Source organism: Camellia sinensis, chromosome 9 (genome assembly GCF_055761805.1).
Source record: "Camellia sinensis isolate YWXY chromosome 9, ASM5576180v1, whole genome shotgun sequence".
Lineage (NCBI taxonomy): Eukaryota > Viridiplantae > Streptophyta > Magnoliopsida > Ericales > Theaceae > Camellia > Camellia sinensis.
This window is the reverse complement of record NC_138969.1, coordinates 183,696,143-183,717,917: the sequence shown is the minus strand read 5'-3', so window position 1 is coordinate 183,717,917 and position 21,775 is coordinate 183,696,143. Positions and strand designations below refer to the sequence as shown.

At 33.5% G+C, this 21,775-nt stretch overlaps 2 pseudogenes across 1 annotated transcript; both read right to left on the bottom strand.

The window, feature by feature from the left end:
• Positions 1–2,436: 2,436 nt before the first annotated feature.
• Positions 2,437–8,840, bottom strand: LOC145799973 (G-type lectin S-receptor-like serine/threonine-protein kinase B120; annotated as a pseudogene). Its single transcript, XR_014341355.1, has 6 exons — positions 8,759–8,840; positions 4,245–4,355; positions 3,957–4,162; positions 3,656–3,866; positions 2,981–3,545; positions 2,437–2,883 (listed from the first exon to the last, which is right to left on the bottom strand). The product of XR_014341355.1 is annotated as a G-type lectin S-receptor-like serine/threonine-protein kinase B120 (transcript).
• On the bottom strand, positions 2,629–3,124 carry LOC145799974 (cysteine-rich receptor-like protein kinase 10 pseudogene; annotated as a pseudogene).
• Positions 8,841–21,775: the final 12,935 nt, after the last annotated feature.

Below are 21,775 nucleotides of genomic sequence, written 5' to 3'. Positions count from 1 at the left end.
AGGAGGTGTGCAACATCAAGCGGGTCTTAAGGTGTTTTGAACTGATTTCAGGGCTGAAAATAAATTATCATAAGAGTCAGGTGTGCGGTATTAATGTTCCTGAAGAATCCTTGTCTAGTTTTGCCTCCAAGCTGCATTGTAAATCTAAGGCACTTCCTCTTAAGTATTTGGGTTTGCCTTTGGGGGCAAATCCAAATAAGAAGGCAACTTGGAAACCAGTTCTTGATAAAATCAAAACCAGATTAGCATGTTGGAAAAGGAAGCTACTATCATTTTCAGGAAGGCTCACTCTTATTAAGTCTGTAACCTCTGCCTTGCCTACGTATTATCTATCTCTCTTTAAAATGCCAGTGGGAGTTGCAAGAGAATTTGAGAAGCTTCAAGCTGCTTTTCTCTGGGGTGGGACGGGGTCTAAAAAACCAATCTACCTGGTTAAATGGGATGATTTAGCAAAGAACATGAATCAAGGGGGCTTGGGCATCAGAAGAATAAGGCTCGTTAATGATTGCTTGTTATTAAAATGGTGGTGGAGATTTGCCATAGAGAAAGATGCTTTGTGGAGACAAATCATTTGTAGCAAATATAAACTAGATGTCAAAGCTGGTGCCCCTCTCCTATTTCAAACAATAGTTACTCTGGTGTGTGGAAAGGTATCATTTCCTTAGCAGAGAGGAGCGGTAATCTGATGCTGTTTTATCACAACAATTTTCTTGTTCAGGTAGGGGATGGGAAAAGAATTCTCTTCTGGAAGGATAGATGGTGCTCCAACAGTTGCTTGAAAGATGAATTCCCTACTCTTTACAGATTAGTGATGGAGAAGGATGTAACTTTACGTATAATGCACGATAGGAAGGTTGCAGTAGGGGATTGGAGCCTTCTTTTTAGAAGAAGGCTGTATGACTGGGAAGAGAGGGAAGTCAGTAGACTCAAGGAGCTTTTGATATCTGGCTCAAACTGTTCTGATAACCTGGTGGACAAACCAGTCTGGTTGGCTGAAGGCTCTGGTATGTTTTCTGTCTCATCTGCCTATCGGAGTGAGGTTGTCTCCCTTGGCCCCATCCTTATTACTAGCAAGTTAGTTTGGAACCATCTCGCTCCTCCAAAAGTCCAATTTTTTTGCTGGTTAGCATGGAAAAACAGAGTAAAGACAGCAGACTTTCTCCAGAAAATTGGAGTCCTTCAAGCCTCTTCACCAGCTCTTTGTGCTTTCTGCAAAACTGAGGCTGAGTCTATCTGCCATGTGCTGCTGCACTGCCATTTTTCCTGGAGGGTTTGGTCTGCAATATTGAATTGGTGGGAGGTGCAAGGAGCCCTTCCCGGATCTGTGGAAGCTGTTCTTCACTGGTGGGAAGGTGCGAAGCTTAGCAAAAAAGAAAAATTGCTTTGGAAAGTCATTCCCTCAGCCGTGCTTTGGTCTCTATGGAAGCTGCGAAATGAGTGTATTTTTCAGGCTGCTAAACCTCACCTGGAGGACCTATGCGAGTTGGTTAAAATCAGAGTTGCACTGTGGTTGAACCAGAGTTTCAAGGCCTTCAATTTCACTGTCCAGGACTTTCTGTCCAATTTAAGACAAATCAGGTACTGTTTGGGGAGTAAATCTGTTATATGTGGCTAATTTAGATATCAGTTTCCTGGAGGGTTTGGTCTGCTTTTAGGTCTGCTGTTGGACTGCTGTTTTGGCCTGCTGTTCATCAGCTTCAGCTTTTTCTCAGCTCTGGGTTAGGCTGAGGTTGGACTGCTGGTCTTGTTTTGCATTTTCATTTCTCTGCTTTGTTCTTTTTTTCTGTTTCGGTTTGGTTCCTCTCCAAACCCCTTTCCTCTCCTTTTTTGATGTACTCTCATCTTGTATGGTTTGGTCATCAATAAAGGTTTTTTTGGCTGCTTCAAAAAAAAAGTGGGCTTTTTCCTTTGACTTTGCATTGTGTTTTTAGAAAAATTACAGTTGCCACCCTTGTGATTTTAACAATTGTAAATTAACTCCCTTAGCTTACTAAGATGCATACAAATCAGTAGATAAACACAAAAATCTAAGCATTGTAATATGTGTGTATGGCTACAGACAATTTGGTTTACAAAAATATGGTGAAACCAAACTGGTGTTCTCCTTTTAGACATTGATAAGACAATGCGATTATCTACGACAAGAATTCAAGATTCTGAAAATCCCCAAAATAAAAATTCATGAAACAACATACACTAAAACATGGAGGTGGATATATACTACTTCAATATTATTTTCAAACAGTCCTTACCTCAACAATACAATGAATTCAGAAGTGACATCTATTTTCGCATAGTTTAACTCTAATTTTGCTCAAGGATAAACCCTTTTTTTTCTTCTCATTTTGTTCCCTCTAATATAATATGTATTCATGATTAGCATGCCGATTTTGATGCCTTTATCAATATCTTCACAAAAGGATTACAAAAACTAGCTTCCATAACAGTGGTAAACTAAATAAATTATTGAACAAAAAGATAACAAAATAAAATCCAATCTATAGCAGTACTTTGTTCAATACATGTCAGTCTGTGAATCCTTTTAGAGAACCAAAAAAATAAAAATATAATTGTAAAAGTCACCGGGGTGACACATTGGAAAGCGTTACCTCATTAACAGATAGTGCGTTAACATTTGGTAAGGATTGAGCTAATTTCAATGTTCCCAACAGAGAATGCTGGTCGTGTTGGTTGAGGAAGTGTCACGGTATCGCTTTCTAGCATCACTACTACAGATGACATAGTAGGCCTATCTGCTGGGTTTTCTTGCACACACAACAACCCGATATGGATGCACTTCAAAGCTTCGACTGCCACACATGACTGCACCAGTAATGGATCTATCATCTCCAATCCTTGACCTTCACACCATAATTTCCATGCCTATGACATTTTTCCAAGTAATGAAGTTAAATCCATGATTGTTTCTTAACTATCCTTTTTTTTTTCCCTTTAAAAATAGAGAGATCTTAGAACTTACAAAAGTAATAGGGCTATAACCATGCTCAGAAAGAAAAAAACCACCATTCCTTTTTCCACTTATTATCTCTAGCAAGAGAACTCCAAAACTAAAAACATCTGATTTAACAGAAAATAATCCTTCCATGGCATACTCTGGAGACATATATCCATTGTTATAGAAGAAGGCATCACAAATAATCAAGTGAGAGAGACATATATTTCAAAAACTCCATAATAATTGAGGGGGTCCATTCTCAAATCCTTGATGCTTTTGCCCAACACTATAGAGACTATGATTATACTGAATAATAATATGTATATAGTTATATGTATGGAAGAGGCTTACTATGTTCAAACTACTCTGTTTGTGTTTGCTTCACTTTGATTTCCACCAAATATCCTTGCCATTCTGAAGTCCGATATCTTGGGATTCATCTCATGATCTAGCAAAACATTGCTAGCTTTAAGGTTCCTGTGAATTATTCTAAGGCGGGAATCTTCATGGAGGTATAGAATGCCTCGAGCAATTCCATTAACAATGAGAATGCGTCTCTTCCAATCTAGTTCTGCACCTTTAGTCGAATCTAATAATGAAATGAACAACATTCAAGTTGATTATTGTCTTTAGTGATTGATTTTTGGAATAATTTTGGTTGCATTAAAATTAAAACCATAAAATTAAAATGGTCCATACAAAGGAGGAAAACATCTAAGCTTTTGTTGGGCATGTATTCATAGATGAGTAGTGATTCATTTCCCTCCAAACAACAACCCAACAGTCTGACGAGGTTCCTATGTTGTAGTCTTGCAATTAAAGTAACTTCATTCTTGAACTCTTGAAGTCCTTGTCCTGATGTTCTCGAGAGCCTCTTAACTGCAATTTCTTTGCCATCTGGCAATATACCCTGCAAACAGAGTTCAAGTCATGTCACCATATATATGTGACAAGCAGTGAATGATATCATCCATAGATTCATCATCAGTGCCTTAAGTACCTTATAAACTAGACCAAATCCACCTTGTCAGAGCTTATTTTCTTTAGAAAAATGTTTTGTAGCTGCATGTATAAGATCTAACTTGATTGAAGGGAAGTCTTGCAATTTCACATGATTCTCTCCTGGTAAATTGCCATTATTGTAGTCATTGTTAAATCTTCCTCCTGCCAAATTTAGTGATTGAACTTCTAGGAAATTTTTGTTCTCTTCTGCATGAAAAAGACAATTAGATGACATATTAGATTGAACTAGAATTGTGATAATTAACCATTAGAAGGCTGTAATTACCTTTATTTGTTCTTGCCTTTGTCCTCTGGTTGTGGATGCAACAACCAAGTAGCCCTATCACTATGAATGCTGATACACATATGCCGATGCTAATTATTTTTCCTTTCCTTCCTTATCAAAGCAAATGGACATCTTTTAACAACTATATAACGTATAGCCATTTGATTTACAGTGCTCAATGACAATAAGAATAAGTTAGTATCTTTATCATTTTTGTTAAGCTTTTGAATAAAATAACAAAGAAATTGATTATACAAGAAAAAGGGTCGGCCCAACCCTCAGTAATGTCTAAAGTGAAATCTAAATATGAAACTCTTTTTGGGCATGGGATCCTCTATTCCCAAATCATTTTGTCTCCCTAAGCTAATGCACTATCATTCATTAGATCATGCCTTCGGATTCATGTGTCACGAGATTCTCATATGATTTATTTTGGGATTTATTTCACATTCCACCAATGTGAAAGGAAGCACACTTATGCACACATTAAAAAGAAAAAACCAATCTTATACAGATTTACGTGATTCGGCACCAATTAGCTACATTCACGGGCAAGAGATTTCATTATGAATAAAATAGATAATACATGTGAGATGATCTAAGCATTCAAAACCCACACCACTATCCGAATCCCATATTCAATGGCAGTTGAGCCTTTGCTCACCCAGTGCCTTACTGTATTTTTCTCTCATCCCTTACATCTCTATTTTTTTTCCCTTCTCTCAATCTCACCAAAGCCTATAGACGTCGTGGCTATTTATAATAGTTTACCTATAGAGTCTTAGTTTCATACAATTATATAATCAAATCTTACACATATTTGGTTTCTCAGAAGATTCCAAACTATACTATTGTAACTCTTATAAAGTAACATAATAATTGTATGGTACCCATATTTATCACATGAGTAGACTAATCCTAACTAATGATTAGAGCATCTCTAACCCACCTTCTATATTTTTATATATGATGGATTTTTACCTCCAACCCATCCTCTAAAACCATCTCCATTTGGGAGGAGGATGGGTTGATCCTCCAAATATAGAGGGAGGAGAAGAGAAATAGATTCAACCCCAAGGATTTTGGCTTAGTGAGAGAACAAAAGTGTTTGCCACCCAAAAGGTCGCGAGTCGAATCTCACGAAGGTCAAACATTTTAAATCTTAGGATTACTGGTGATTTGCCCAGTCCTTAACTTCAAATTAGTAAAGGTGCGCGTAACCTAACCCAGACACCTGTTATAACGGGGGAACACACTTTATTTTTTAAAATACCAATTTTGTCCTAAAAACCTTTGGGCAAATTGTGACAATAGTCCTTATATTTTGGTCCTTGTGTCATTTTGGTTCCTATAATTTCAATTGGCTCGATTTTGACTATAAATGTATCATTTTGTTTCAATTTGGTCCAATTGATTACAACTCTTAACAATTTTTTTTATGAAAAATATGTACCTAAGTAGCATGTGTCATTTTTTTAGAGTAAATTATAAATTAAAAATATGTACATAAACCAATTTAGTGATTATTTTCAGTCAAAAATATTAACGGCATTATCAATTGGACTAAATTGACACAAAATTTAAAATTTAAAGACAAAATTTTATTAATTAAAAGTGTTGGGACCAAAATGACGCATGAGCCAAAATGTAAGTACCACCAGTATAATTTGCCCCAAACCTTTCCTCTAAGTTTTATCTACAATCATATCATTTTTTATTTTTAGTTATATGTAATAAAATACAAATAATTTTTAATATGTATATTTTACTTTTATAAAGTTGATATAATTAAAAAGAGTGAAATCATAATAAGTTTAATATTAAATATATTTAACAGAAGTTTGAAAATCAAATATTTTTTATTGATATAATTATTCACCTTTTGAGGAAAATATTTTGAAGGAAAGTCTTTAAAGAAGGAATGAAAATTTGTGATTCGAATTGGGTGGATACTCTATATTCACTTTTTGAATAAAAAAATTATTTTTATCCTCCAGTTGAGAACATTGGGTTACGACATGAAGACAGGGTCTGAGGGAAATGCAACCTTCGGCCATTCTTTTAATATTTATATATCGTATTTATCAACTTTGTGTATTTTATTTTTGTATGCAAAATTCATTTTCTATTATTATAAATAACTTTTGGAAATTTATTTATATAATCTTTACTATTGGGCGTTAGTCAAGGAATATATATTTTTGGAGTTATTACAAAAAAAAAGAATCCAAAGTTTGAGTTTTGTAATAAAATAAATCCTAAATTTTTAATTTTATCAATTTAAATTTAAATTTTCTGATTTGTTTTCAATTTAAACTATTTACCTATTTTCGTTAAGTAAAACCGCCGTAAAAAGAGTATTTTAGCCATTAAATTCAATATAGATATACATAAAAATGTCTAAATAATATTTTTCATGAGTTTGATGACTAAAATATCTATTTTTTTTTATCGATTTTACTTAACAAAAATAGACAAATAATTTAGATTGAAAATAAATCCAAAATATAATATTTAAATTAATAAAATTCAAAATTTATTTTGTCACATGGCTAAAAGCCTGGTTATTTTATTTTATTTTTAATTTGCCCTATATTCTTTAACTTGGTATTTTATGAGAAGTTGTATCAGAAGAGTAATGATCCATCTAATGAATTATAAGGTAAATTACAAATATATTTGAAATTTGTTTAAAATACAAATTATCTCTTATAATTTTGGGAATTAAAGTTTCAAATTTCAGAACAAATTACTCCTTTTACCAGTAAATCCATCATAAAATTAATTAGCAATTTTTAATGATATCATAAATTTATTTTAATTAATAATTCAAAAATTTTATTATTGTATAGAAAAGCATTTAGAAATTTTATTTTTCAGTTAATTTTGTTTATAAAAAATTATGATAAATGGATATTTGTAATTTTTCAAATCATATGGAATATTTTATATTTTAAGAAAACTTTAAAGGATGTATTTGTAATTTATTCAAAATTATATGAGAAAAGAAGAAAACAAAATGTATTTTCTCACAAATATTAGATGAGTACAAATAGGGACATAGTCAGATTTCTCTAAATATTATGAAAAATCAAAATACAACAACTTATTAATTTGATAACAGGGGATTTGTTTTTTTTTTTTTGTCCTTAAAATGTATAAATTTTGTGTATGGGGTTTAATTTTTGGTATACTTACCTGTAGGTTCTAATAAGTAGACTTATTGTCTAATAGGTCTTCTGGAAAAAATTTGTCACGGAAAATTATCACTAATTGTAAGTTTTAGAGACAATTTATAAAAATCATGACAAAAAAAAATTACTAATTGTCAATTTTTAATGACATATATAAAAAATTGTCACAAAAAAAAATATAATTTCAGCGACAATTTTACCAAGACTTATTTTCAATAGGACTTGATAGAAATTAAGTCCAACTATTAAGACCTATTCAGTGTGTTTGGTTTCAGTTTTCTGAATTCAGTTTTTTGAAAACTGAGTTCTTTATTTTTTGTGTTTTTTTGTTTTTAGTGAATATTTTTTAAATTTTAAGTAATTTTTTTACTTTTTTAGATTTACTTAGATGTATCTAAATAGTAAAATATTTGTGAAAAAATATTTTAAAAAATTAATAAATACACAAAAATATGAAAATGTACTAAATTTTTGTTTTTTTTTTTTTTTGTAGTTTTTGGTATTTAGTGTATTTTTTAAAGATTTGTTTCACAAATATTATAGTTTTTAAGTGTGTTTATGTTAGGTGTGTCTAAAAATTAAAAAATTACTTAAAAGATCAAAAAAATTCATTGAAAACAAAAATATTTGGGGCCCATCCCCTACTACTACTATGGGGGGATCTCGTTATTTTGTTATTTTTATTGATGATTTTTTCCGGTTTACTTGGCTTTTTTCTAATGCAAACTCGGTCTGAACTTAAACACCTTTACTATAGATTTGCCAAAATGGTCTACACCCAATTTTCAAAAACCATCAAACTTTTTCGCTCTGACAATGTTATGGAATATCGGGATTCCGATTTCCTTTCCTTTCTTCAGAGTCATGGTACCCAGCCTCATCGTTCTTGTGCAAGCACGTTCCAACAAAATGCCCTTGCTAAAAGGAAACATCGGCATATTCTTGACACTACTCGCTCTCTCCTTCTCTCTTCTTCCTGCCCTGAAAACTTTTGGGGGGAAGCTGCCCTTACTGCTGTATACACTATCAATTGTGCTCCTATCCCTGTCATCAATAATCAAACTCCCTTTGAACGTCTGCATGGCACTCCCCCTCCATACACCAATCTTCGATTTTTTGGCTCTGCCTGCTTTGTTCTGCTTCAATCCCATGAACACACCAAGCTTGAACCTTGTTCTCGTCTTTGCTGCTTTCTTGGGTATAGGATTGAACATAAAGGTTTTCGCTGTTGGGATCCTCTCTCTAAACGCCTTCGTATCTCCCACCATGTTGTTTTCTGGGAGCACAAAATGTTTTCCTTCCTCTCCTCCTTTCATTTACCTGCACTGTCCACTAATGTCCTGTTTACTAATCCTTCCATAAATCTCTTCTCTAATGATTTTGATACAGGTTCCTCCTTCATTGAGACGCCCTTGTTGACCCCTGATCCCGTCTAGACTGCTCTTCTTGACGGTCCACCTCTCATTGTGCCACCTCGTTATTCTCCTCCTTCTATACCGGCTTTTCCTCCCATCGATCCTCCTACGGGTCGACCACACCGGGTAACTCAACCACCTATCCATCTTCGTGATTATATTGTTGGGTCTACTACCTTTTCTACTTATGAACCTACCTCATATCGTGAGGCTTGTATTAATCCTCTTTGGCAGCAAGCTATGACTGATGAACTCCAGGCTTTGGCCAAAACTCATACTTGGGATCTTGTTGATCTTCCACTTGGCAAGACTGCGATTGGCTGCAAATGGGTTTACAAAATCAAGACTCATTCTGATGGCTCTATTGACCGCTACAAAGCTCGTCTTGTTGCCAAGGGTTTCAACCAGGAATATGGCATTGATTATGAGGAGACTTTCTCTCCTGTTGCTCGACTTACCTCTGTTCGCAGTTTGCTTGCTGTTGCTGTTGCTGTTGCTGTTGCTCGCCACTGGAAGCTTTTTCAGATGGATGTCAAAAATGCTTTCCTCAATGGTAATCTTCTTAAGGAGGTCTACATGCAACCTCCACCTGGGTCTACTTTTCAACCTCATCAGGTTTGCAAACTACAGCGTGCCCTCTTGGTTTGCCAAGTTCAGTTCTACCATTCATGACTTCGGGTTCACCTCTAGCTCCTATGACTCTGCTTTTTTTATACGGACTGCTCCTCATGGTACTACTCTTCTCCTTCTTTATGTGGATAATATGATTATCACTGGTAGTGATGCAGCTGGTATTCTTCACCTCAAACGTTTTCTCCACTGACAGTTTGAGATGAAGGACCTTGGTACTCTTAACTACTTCTTAGGCCTTGAATTCTCCCATGATTCTACTGGTTCCTATTTGTCCCAGGCCAAATATGCATCCGATCTTCTGGCCCATGCTGGTCTTACCGATTGCAAAACTACCTCTACTCCAATTGATCCTTAGATTCGTCTCACTCCTCTCGATGGGGATCTCCTCTCAGATGCTACTCTTTATCGCCAGCTGGTTGGTAGTCTTGTCTATCTTACCGTGACTCATCCTGACGTTGTCTATGTTGTTCACATTATTAGTCAATACATGTCAGCTCCTCGCACTCCCCATTATACTGCTCTACTCCGCGTCCTTTGCTACCTCAAAGGCACTCTGCTCCATGGCCTCCACTACTTTGCTTCCTCCTCTCTTGAACTGTGTGCCTTTTCTGATGCTGATTGGGCTGGGGATCCTACGGATAGATGCTCTACTACGGGTTTCTGTTTCTTTTTAGGGGATTCTCTTCTTACTTGGCGTAGCAAGAAACAAACTCTCACTGCCCACTCTAGTACCGAAGCTGAATACCGAGCTCTTGCTGATACTATTCAGGAACTTGTCTGGCTTCGCTAGCTCCTTGCTGATATGGGTGTTTCTTCTTCTGGCGCTACCTCTCTCTATTTTGACAATGAGAGTGCCATTTAGATTGCTCACAATGATGTTTTTCATGATCGCACCAAGCATATTGAGATTGATTGTCATTTCATTCGCCAGCATGTTACCCGTGGCACTGTTCTGCTCCGCCCTATTGCTTCTATCGATCAACTTGCTGATATCTTCACCAAAGCTCATCCTCCTGGTCGTTTTAGTGATCTCGTTTCCAAACTCAAGCTGATTGATGCTTACCCTCCTTGAGTTTGCGGGGGGATGTTAGTGTAACGTGTAAATAACTGTCATACATTTGTTAGTGTGTGTACATAGCTGTCATAAAGCAAACCCCATTAGTCATAAAGCAAACCCCATTATTATTGTTTATTATTTTTCTGCGTTCTCTTTCGGTGCCTCTTTGGCATCCTATGTAATCTCCTCTCTATAAAGAGAGTAAGCTCATACACTACATTCACTACAACAAAAGTAACCTATGGTGACGAAAAGTAGTGAAGAAAATAAATTTCGTCACTAAATAAGAATAATTCATGACGAATTATAAAATTTTGTCGCATATAATAAAAAAATAAAAATAATTGGTGACGAAATTTATTTTCGTCAATAAATACTTCTTTTTAGGTGAGGAAAAATTAAGTTTCGTCATCAAAAGTTTTCCCGCTAATTTTTTTCGGTGGCGCCAAAATTTTGAGACTTTTGATGAGAAAAAAATTTGTCACTAATTATAAAATTATTAGTGAGGAATATATTTTTGTCACCAATAATTTTACATTTTTTTTTTGAAAAACTTGATTTAAAAAATTTAAGATTATTTGGTGAGAAATATATTTTCGTCACTAATCAACTTGTTTGGTTCTGGTTTTCAGAAAATTCTACTTTTTTTATTTTCCATATTTTAATATTTTCAATGAATTTTTTAAATATTTTCAGCTATTTTTTTTTAAAATTTTTTTACACACACCTAACATAAATATACTTAAAAAATATAATACACTACTAGAAAAGGGAGCTTTAGCCACGGAACTTTTTGCGACGGTTGAAAAATTGTCACAAAAATAGGCTTTTGCGACGGTAATAAAATTTGCCGCGAAATCATTTTTTTTTTGCGATGGCAAGTGATTGTAGCCAAAAAGGCACCAGGTAAATATTATTATTAGAGACGGACAACCCACAATCGTCGCAAAAGGGTTTTTTTTTCATTTTGTTAATTTGCAACGACCTTTCAAACCGTCGCAAAAACTTAATCCTCTAATTTTCCACTTTCGCACCACATATCTCTCTCTCTCCTCTCTCTCTCTCTCTCTCTCTCTCACACACACACACACACACACCTATCTCTAATATTTCAGTCTTCTCTCTCATGTCCAACCTTAATTTCACTCTATCTCTCTCACACCACTACAACAAAAGTAACATATAGTAATAAAAATTAGTGAAGAAAATAAAATTTCTCATTAAATAAGAATAATTCGTGAGAAATTATAAATTTCGTCACATATAATAAAAAAATAAAAATAATAGGTGAGAAAATTTATTTTCATCAATAAATACTTCGTTTTAGATGAGGAAAAATTAAGTTTCGTCACTCAAGGTTTTTCCAGTTTTTTTTTTGGGGCGCCAAATTTTTGAGACTTTTGGTGAAAAAAATAATTTTATCATCAATGATAAAATTATTAATAAAAAATATATTTTCGTCACTAATAATTTTTAATATTTTGAGATTATTTGATGAGAAATATATTTTATTCATCAATAATTTTTAATATTTTTGGACTTTTTGGTGAAAAAATAATTTTGTCACCAATCTTGAAAGGATACTAGAGATATCGAGCGGGAAAAAATACACCTTCTTTTGTGTAGAAAGCTAGGGTTTACAAAATCGTTTTAGGCATATTACCTACACTAGAAAGCTCTCTCTCTCTCTCGCTTTGTCTCCATCATCGTCGGGAACAGGAGCACCACCGCTATCGCACACAAGCACCATTGTCGATCCACCATTGGAGCATTACCCAGGTATGTCCTTTCTATTTCGTCCTCTCTGTCTCCCTATCTCTGTCTCTCTCTGTCTTCTTCCATTTGCATGGCTTCACACAAACCCAGCCCCAAATCAACCCACCCACCGCCATTGAGTTTAATACAGATTCCTTCTCCACCGGGAACAACCACCATCGGCTCTCTTTTCCCTTTTACTCATTCTTTCCCCCACTCTCTGTCTCTCTGTCTTTCTCTCTCTTTATATATATACACACTATATAATTGTTATATGAATTTGGCTATGGTGAGAGTATGTGGATGACCTGTTCGATGAAATTCCAAAATGGGTTTTGAATTAGAGAAATTATGATAGTCTGTTAAATGAACTGGGTTTGGACTGATTGTCTTTTGATCATACTAAAAGATGTTGGAAATAAGAAGAATACAAGGAATGTTACTCTATATAAGCGGTATGAATTTATTGCTTTATAGTTCTGTTTAGTTTGGAGTGGACAAGTTAGGTGGATATAAATTATTCTTCTATTGCTGGTAATTTTTGGGGTTTTCTTTGAGCTTCTATTAGTTGTTAATAAAAGAGTAAGAGACCAGCCAATGCTCTAACAGCACTTAACATGGGAAAATGTGGTTCTACACAGTTGACCTGTTGTGATGTTAATGGTTGATCTTTGTTTCTCAAGTGATCTATTCATCAATCTTGTTAATGGTATCGAAACTAGAGTTTTGTTTATATGTGGTTATTTCAAGTTACATTTCTTTGTTGCTTTGAAGCTGTAATGGTATTGAAGCTGTAATTATTGCCCTGGTGATTAGGTGATTCCATTTTAATTGATTAGTTTTTCTTCTCATATCTAAATAATGTTTTTTTTTTTATTTTTTTATTCTCCATATTTTAAAACTTGAACTTTTGTGTGTGTATGTGTGTGTGTGTGTTTTTTTTTTTTTTGATAAAGCAAAATTGCCATCTAGTACTGAAACTGTGAGCTATTGTTAATTATGGTTCTTAATATGAACATACAGGGGCTTATGTCGGTGAAACTACCTGTCAACAAATATCATCCATATGGTTATCTTAAATAAAAATCTTGGTGATGCGATTGTATCTTAATTTTGTTTCCTTGGGCGCCCTTGGTTTGAGTCCCTGTACATTTGAGGTTTGTATCATTGTCATAAAAATATCCTAATTTTGTTAGGAAATTTGTTGTCTTTGCCTTAGACATTGTAAAATTTAAATTGCATGGTTCACTAAATATCTATCTATATATTATATTTATAACACACAGATTGAGGACTGAGTCATTGGAAACATATAATGATTTATTTAGAAGATACAATGGTTGTTCCTTTAAGTTTTAGCATAAAGTTTTACAGTAGATGTAGGATAGTAATTGGTTGCTTCTGTTTATATCAATAGGATTCAAATGACAATTTCCTTGTCAGGGGCTTCACATGATGGATTGGAAACTCAAAATTATTTTTCGCTGTACATATTATTGGCAAGATCAGTTTCTAATTTTGTAGTTGTAGAGGTAGTAGTGTTTCTAATTAGTCTTTAGTTAAATAAGTCCTTCCCTATCCTTTTTACTTCAGTATATGTTCTGCTTTCCTTCATGTCATTTGGGGACAGTATTCTGCGGGCATGTATCTTGACTATTTCTACTTGACCTGAGGGAAAGAATCAAGCTGAAGCAAATTTTATTCTTCCTGAGTTTAACAAGCTAGCAGCGGAGGTCAAATTGACTGTATGATCATAGTCTAGGTGAGTACAATTTCTATGAGCTACTCCAGAATTTGGTCATAATCCTATAGCTTACCTCAAACTCGAGAATCAATATGAGACATGCTTGTAAAAGTTTTGACTAATTTTTCTAATTTTTAAAATTGTATAGTCAAAAAATGGACCTAAAAAGTACATAGATATTTTTTTTGACTAGTATGGTCCTTCGGCACATCAATCTCAAATGTATGAGATCCTTTCTCAGAAAGAATGTAACCCATGTCTGCAGTTTCCTTAGCTGTGTCATCTCTCTCTTTATCAAATTGAGCAACTGTTTCCTCTCTAGCAATCCTCCTAATTTTTGTACGATGATCAATTCCTTCTTCACTTGACAAGTGCCTCTGTAGACTACCATCAGTAGAAGGTATTCCTAACCAGGTATAATTCTTCTTTTGCACAACCAACAAAACTTGGATTAGACAAAACTGCATCAATCACAATCTTCTCCCTCCTCAGACTTGCAAATGGAAGAACTTGTAGTTTTACAGTAGGGACCTCCCCGCAAGAGAACTCTTCATTATGAGGCCCAATTGAACAAGACTCCAAGGTAATGCTCAAAGGTGAAATTCGCCGAACCTTACCAAAATCAAGCTCGCGCTGAATATACTCGCCCAGAACCGAACAAACAGAAGGTAAAAGCTTCGCTTCAACAAAAGTCTTGGCTTTTGCCTTCCCATACCAAACCAGTAAGCACACCCAAGATATCACGGCAAAAAAAATAGAGCACCTGATTAAAAGTAACCCTTCTTCCCACAACCGAACCAAAGACCTAACCAGAGCTTTGTCTGCAGAAAGGGGCTTTGTTACATGTTTCACAATCAACCTGCCTCTCAACCTAGGTTCTTCCATTGCAGCTCCACATTTCTTCCACAAAAATGAGAAAACCTAATCCCCTGAAAAACCCAATGATTTTGCTTTGCACATTTACACTTGTTGAAAGCCCTTTTGGGTAGTTTTACTTTGTCTAGATAAACTAAATTGCCGTTGTTTCTTCTATTTACAGAGTGTTGAAGAGGAAACCGCAGAAATGGGCTATGTAATTTGGTGCTCATTATCTCTATTTATACACTAACCCAATTCAGAACTCATTTTCCGGGGACCAAGAACCAGCTCAGTCCCCTAAATTTTCAGAATATTAACCAGTGCCAAAAGAATCAACACTTATACAATAATCAAAATGAAACATCTCCAATTACCAATAATTTCAAAAAATAAAAATAAAAAATCAAACGCAACCACCAGATATTAGACATAACACTCTGTTTGGATGGGATGATTTGGTCAGAAATCATGAGAAATTGTGAGGACCGAAAAAAAAAACAAAAGAACAACTCTCTTATTTTGGTTATTTCATTTCTCACCAAAAGTAATTGCCTCCCAAAATTCAAACAAAAAAAAATGTCACCCATAACCCTTTCCCACATGTTTTGCTTGCTTACCCATCCAAACATATGGTGAAAAACACAATCACTTGCAATTATTTCTTTTCTTTTATCACCAACAATCCTAACAGATTACAAGTTGTTTCCCTAACTCAAAATGGAAATTCATACACATTTTTTTAGGACTTGACAGAACATTAAAGAATTAAGTTTACCAACCAAAAACTGTGAAATCAACATACAGATATGAAATCCATATGAAAGTAAAGATTTTGCACTCATTTTTATAATAGAAATTGAAATACATACATATGCAATATGCATAGATAGATACAATGACATTTAAAGTAGAAAATTAGAGTCTAACAACATTTCTCGAGTACATGTAAGGATAGGATTCAACATAAATCTCGATTTGAAAAATTCTCTGAGATTGCTTCTATGAAGTTGCGTCTGTCCTTTGATTTCCGTTGCTTCCTGAATCTAGAGAGAGAGAGAGCGAGAGAAAGGTCTGGACTTGCTTGTTGATGAGTATTATATTTATTATTGTCCTTTATGCTAATTATATAAATGGTGTGTATCATAACTTGTCTTTGTAGTCATTTTACCTAAGGTTAAAATTATAATAAAAAATGAACTAATTAATGATTTGTCTTGAGAGGAAAAGTGGTGTGTAAATAGAGCCTCCCTTGTGTTGAATTCCACTTATCAAATTTACCTCATTGAAGAAGTCATCGGCCCATTGTCGTGAATCAAATGTACCTCAATGTTACATTATATTTTGAAGCTATTATATATATTCTGCCATTAGTGATAGTGATATATGGTATTCTTGCAATCTTTTGGCATCTTATGTTATCCGTGTTGCTTTATCATCAAAGATCACCTTAACTCTTTGAAGTTTTGAATTGTTATATGCATTTCTACTAAATTGGTTTATAAAATAAAATTATTTATATATGAGTTTAGATGTAATTGATAATATATTAACGTTTTCCTTATTTTTTTTTCTTTGCAGATTGGTTTTTGATGACGTTTGGAAGCATACTTGCAAATGAAGATCAACTATTGAATTTTTTTTTCTTAAACTGATACTTAGTTCTAGTTGCAAATCAAGATCGAGTGTTATTTTTATTTTTGGACTCAACGCTAGTTCGTTTTGGAATTTGCTATGATGGTTTTTGTTTATTATACTTAATGGATTATTAAATTCATTTGTGTGATGGATATATTTTCATTTATAATATAAATTGTTTAGTGAATTTTTTTGTGTAATGGTGTATAATAGCTAGTGAATTTATTAATACATTGAAAACACTATTGAGATATGAGCAGGGATATTTGTGAAATAATAATTTAAATTGGAATATAAAATATGGAACAAGTTCAATGACGAATTTTTTTCGTCATTTGTACTTGTTATTATGACAAAGTGATTATTTGTCGCTAATAAATATTTTTTGTGACAATTTATTATAGCTTATATATGAAATATTTGGTTCATTTTGTTGTTCGGTGACTAAAAATTTCGTCACGTATATATATATATTTGTGACGAAATATATTTCGTCACCCATGTATGACTTTTGGAGACAAACAATTTCGTCACCTTTACATCTTACTGTGACGAAATTATTTCCTCATCAATGATCAACATGTGTGACAAATTTATTCATCAACTAAAGTTATAAATATGGTACTGAATAATTATTTGGTGACGAAAATGAGAATTTTTGGCGACAAAATGTTGTTTTATTAGTGACAAAAAATTTCGTCACTGAAGTAATCTCATTGGTGACGAAATTATTTTTCGTCACGGTGGTTTTTAGTGACAAACATTCAATGACGAAACCGGTGACGAAAATATTTCCTCACAAATATCTATAGTGACGAAATTAGCTCTTTGGAGACAAAAAAATTTCGTCATTCAAGGCCCAACTTGTTGTAGTGATTTATTCCCTCTCTCTCTCTCTATCAATTCATCTTACACATCTGATGGATTGACCACATTAGAGAAGGACAAAGACTGGTTTGAGTAGAGCAATGTGCACTCTTTCGTACAAAATTGTCACATCCTTGGACTTGGGGCATTGTTGTACTACTTCCTGAGTCGCTGTCACCACGTAGTCATGACAAACATTGGTGGACAAATCGCCGTGACAAAGATAGAGACCATAAGCTATGGCGGGGAAGCTGCTGCTAGATTTGGAGTAATCAAAGCCATTATCGGACAGAGTGTTGAAGGAGAGGGAAGAGAGGAGGGTGTTGAGGTTGGATTGGTAGGTGCTGTTGGGAGTGTAAGTAGCTGTGTTTGTGCACCAAATATTAATGTAACTTGGGGTTGCTTTGGTTATGAGGCTAAGCAAGCAAAGGGTGCGAAGAAACTGAAGGACTCCAAAGATATTGAAGATAGCATCATGGTGATCAAGCTCTTTCATTCTCGAGCTCCATGGCACAGTGGTTGGTTATATCAAAATCAGATTCAATAATGCGGGCTATATTCCCTCTATGTAATTTATCAAAATAAATGGGAAATTATTCAATACTGGAGCATTGCTCGTTTCTATTCAGAAGTTAGAAACATTCTCAATTGTCTTCTATAATTCTAACATAAAAGTGGTGGATTCCATAATTTAAATCAATTATTACTATTTTAGAACACTACCTAACAATGTTCCAAGAGTATTGAATAATTTCCCCAAAATAAATAGATAAATAGAAAATTATATACAAGTCGACTTTTTAGGAGAAATTATAGAATATTCTTGAAATACCATGTATTCGTACTCCTGACCAATCATTATTTATTGTGTCCTCTCATGTCCATTAATCACCCAACACAATACCCTACCTATCCACATTTTCCACAAATCACAATATTATGGAGTATCACGCGTCTATACTCTAGGATTACTGAATAATTACCCACTTTTTAGACTCATTTTATAGATCCAATGATGTGTAAGTGATATAATTGATTGATAATTAGAGAAAATATGAGAGACACTATTACTTTTAATATTTTAATTGATTGCCACATCACTATTGAATTTAATTATTTTGTCTTGAATAACAATACTCTAGACAAATTTGATTTGAAAACGTAACATTTTTATTTTAGATTGGGCTACTCTTATGTTTACGTCTCAATATGGGAAAACTTGATGAGGTAAGGCCTAACATAGGTCTCGTTTCGATGATTTAAACTATTCATTTTATAAAGTCCTCAATATATATCATTCATTAAAAAAAATTAGTTCGTTCCAATAATTGTAACATTTTTATTTTATCTCATTTAAAAAAAATTTTGGACGGTAAATATATTTTGAAAATAGACAATTCATTTTTGTAGAGACAAACTCTATAAAATAAAATAAAATAAAAGTTATGATTTTCGAATCGATCTAATTATTTTCATGGATGATATAAATTGAGGGTTCTACAAAATGAATATTTCGGATTATCAAAATGGGACTCGTGTGACGCCCCAAATTTTTTTTTTTGAAACATTATAAGATTTAAATAACAATAACTTGCTAGATAAAATTTTAACTACTAATTAGGAACTTTTAAATTTTTACATAGTCAAAGCCCAACAACAAAATAAAATTACAAGTTCACACACAACGTTAGAACATAGTTAAACACTAATGCAAGAAATAACATTATTTTATTTCGATAAAATATTGACTCTAAGTTAGCCAAGGTTCGATATGAGCAGCAGCTCCAATTTCAGCCTCAGTCCCTTCCTCGACATAATCTGGCATGAAACGCCAGGGCAACAAAATATATGCCATGAGTTTTGCAACACAGTAAGAAAACATAACCAATCTACCATTATTTTTGAGAGAAAATAGTGAGATTATAAATTGTAAACACGAGATAATAATATAATTGTAAACATAAATTACAACCAATAAAATAATTCAAATAATTTTAATAACTTAGGTGACTTTTGAAATCTCGCCAAAGAGGTTTAACTTACCAACCACTAAGTCATGGCTACGGTTAATTTGGAAACCCCCCCTTGGTCAAATATTCAAGAACTATCAAAGATGTCCACGCCCGGAGTTATTTACCCAAGCCGTGACATCCGTGGTCTGCCCCAAGGGAACGGTCTGCCAGGGGTACGTAACTTCCCTGCGTGCCACCCGCACATCCACCCTTATTCCAAAACCAATTACCGATAAGGGTTCAAATAAGCCCCGTGCAACCTTAGGGTTTCGCGACACAATTTACTTCAAACTTATTAAAAACCAGGACTCACCCTAAATACCCAGTATTAACCCTTTATCAATAACTTATTATATGCCGTTAATCATTTTGGTTAATTTATATATTAAACACAAATTATTCAAATCTCAATCACCAATAACGTTATACCAACTAAAGAAAAACTCCCAACATAAAACATTATGCATGTCACACAATAATAGTTCAATGTACAAAATTTAGTAGACAATTACTTAAAACCATGGTATGAACATAATAACTTAGATACAAGAAATAAACCATAAATACACACATGCATACATTTTTGATTTATAAAATTAGACTAGCACAATATTAAAGTGATGATTTTATCCTGTCTAGAAAAATTTTCAGAATATATATCTTGTAAATAAAATTATAAATACATTACTTATACAACTCTAAAATTCATATCAATCTTCAAAATACTCAATAAACATGTTATGGTCATTTTTCAGAAAGCATTTTCCAAAAATAAATTATAAATAATTCTTAAACATTCCAAGGGTGTTTATGACACAGATTTGTCACATTTCTTTATATTAATTCCATGCTTAAATTTATAGATCAAACCCATAATCTAAAAATTTATCATGAAACTAGACTTCTCAAATTTCATCTTTTAGTTAGAAATTACCAGATTTGGCTTAGTATAGAATTTTAAATAAATTTTCAAATACTTGGTAAAATCTGTCTCACAGTTTCAGATTTAGTTAAAAATTTGTATAAATTCGTAGAAAGCTAAAAAATTGTTTCCAAAATTCCTGGATGAACTAGACATCATTATAAACAACTTTTTAGAAGAAATCATCTCGAATTTTGAGTATAAAATTGTCTAAAAATTCGGACAACATTCTGGCAGATTCAAAACATGCTATTTTCACCACAGTTTCAGATTTAGTTAAAAATTTGTATAAATTTGTAGAAAGTTGAAAAATTATTGCCAATATTCCTGGATGAACTAGACATCATTATCAACAACTTTGTAGAAGAAATCATCTCGAAATTGTGAGTATAAAATTGTCTGAAAGTTCGGGCAACATTCTGGCTGATTCAAAACAGACTATTTTCATCACAAAATTCCTACACATATATATAAAATTTCTATTTATGAGTAGTCATTTTAATCACAAGGAAGTAATCTGAAAATTTCACTAATAAAAAGAAATGAGAGGGTTGAGAGGGTTTTCTTACTTAGTAATAGGGTGACAAAATAGTTGAGAATTTTGGCTTCCTTAATCTCCTACTCTTCTTCCTCTCCTATCACTAAGCTTGGTTGCTTCAGGGATTTCTCTCCTTTTTTTTTTTTTTTTTTTTTTTTTCTCACCGAATGCTTGCATGCACCCTATAGACAATGAAGGCTTGCATGCATATATATATACAATGCTTGTTGCACAAATCTCTCTCTCTCTCTCTCTCTCTCTCTCTCTCTTCATTCTAAGTTTTCTTTCTCTTAATTCCAAGAGCATCATCAGCTCTTCTTCCCTAAACAAGCATGCAAACCAACATGTGGAAAGCCTCCACCGAATTTCTGTAAAGGTTTGATTCCCTTTTTTTTTTTTTTTTTGTATTTGTGTGGGTTTCTGAAAATTGATACACTAAGATTTTTAACTAAGGTATTTAGTAAGAATAATTATTATATTGAATCCTAATTAAAATAATTTATAAACAACAAATATTGAACACCCACAAAATTATTATTCTTAATAATGTCTTTGTTAGTGATTGAATTGAGTCAATTTAAAACTAACTTTTACACTAATATACAATTCAGATAGACTGTAGATAAAATTAATTAATTAATTAATTAATTTATTTTCTTTTAAGAATAATTAAATGTGGGGTTTTCACAACTCGTGATGGGTCTCACGAACCCTTCAAGTAGGGGTGAACATCAGCCCACTGACCCACCCAACCCAACCCTATTTTTTTAGGACTTGAAAATATTATTTTAGCTCAGAGGGTTAGGTTATAGCGATCCCGGTATTTCCTATTGTTGTTTAACTGTAATCCGGACTCGGTTCCGTAGATTTGTTGCTGTCTTATTCTCATTTCTATCCCTTA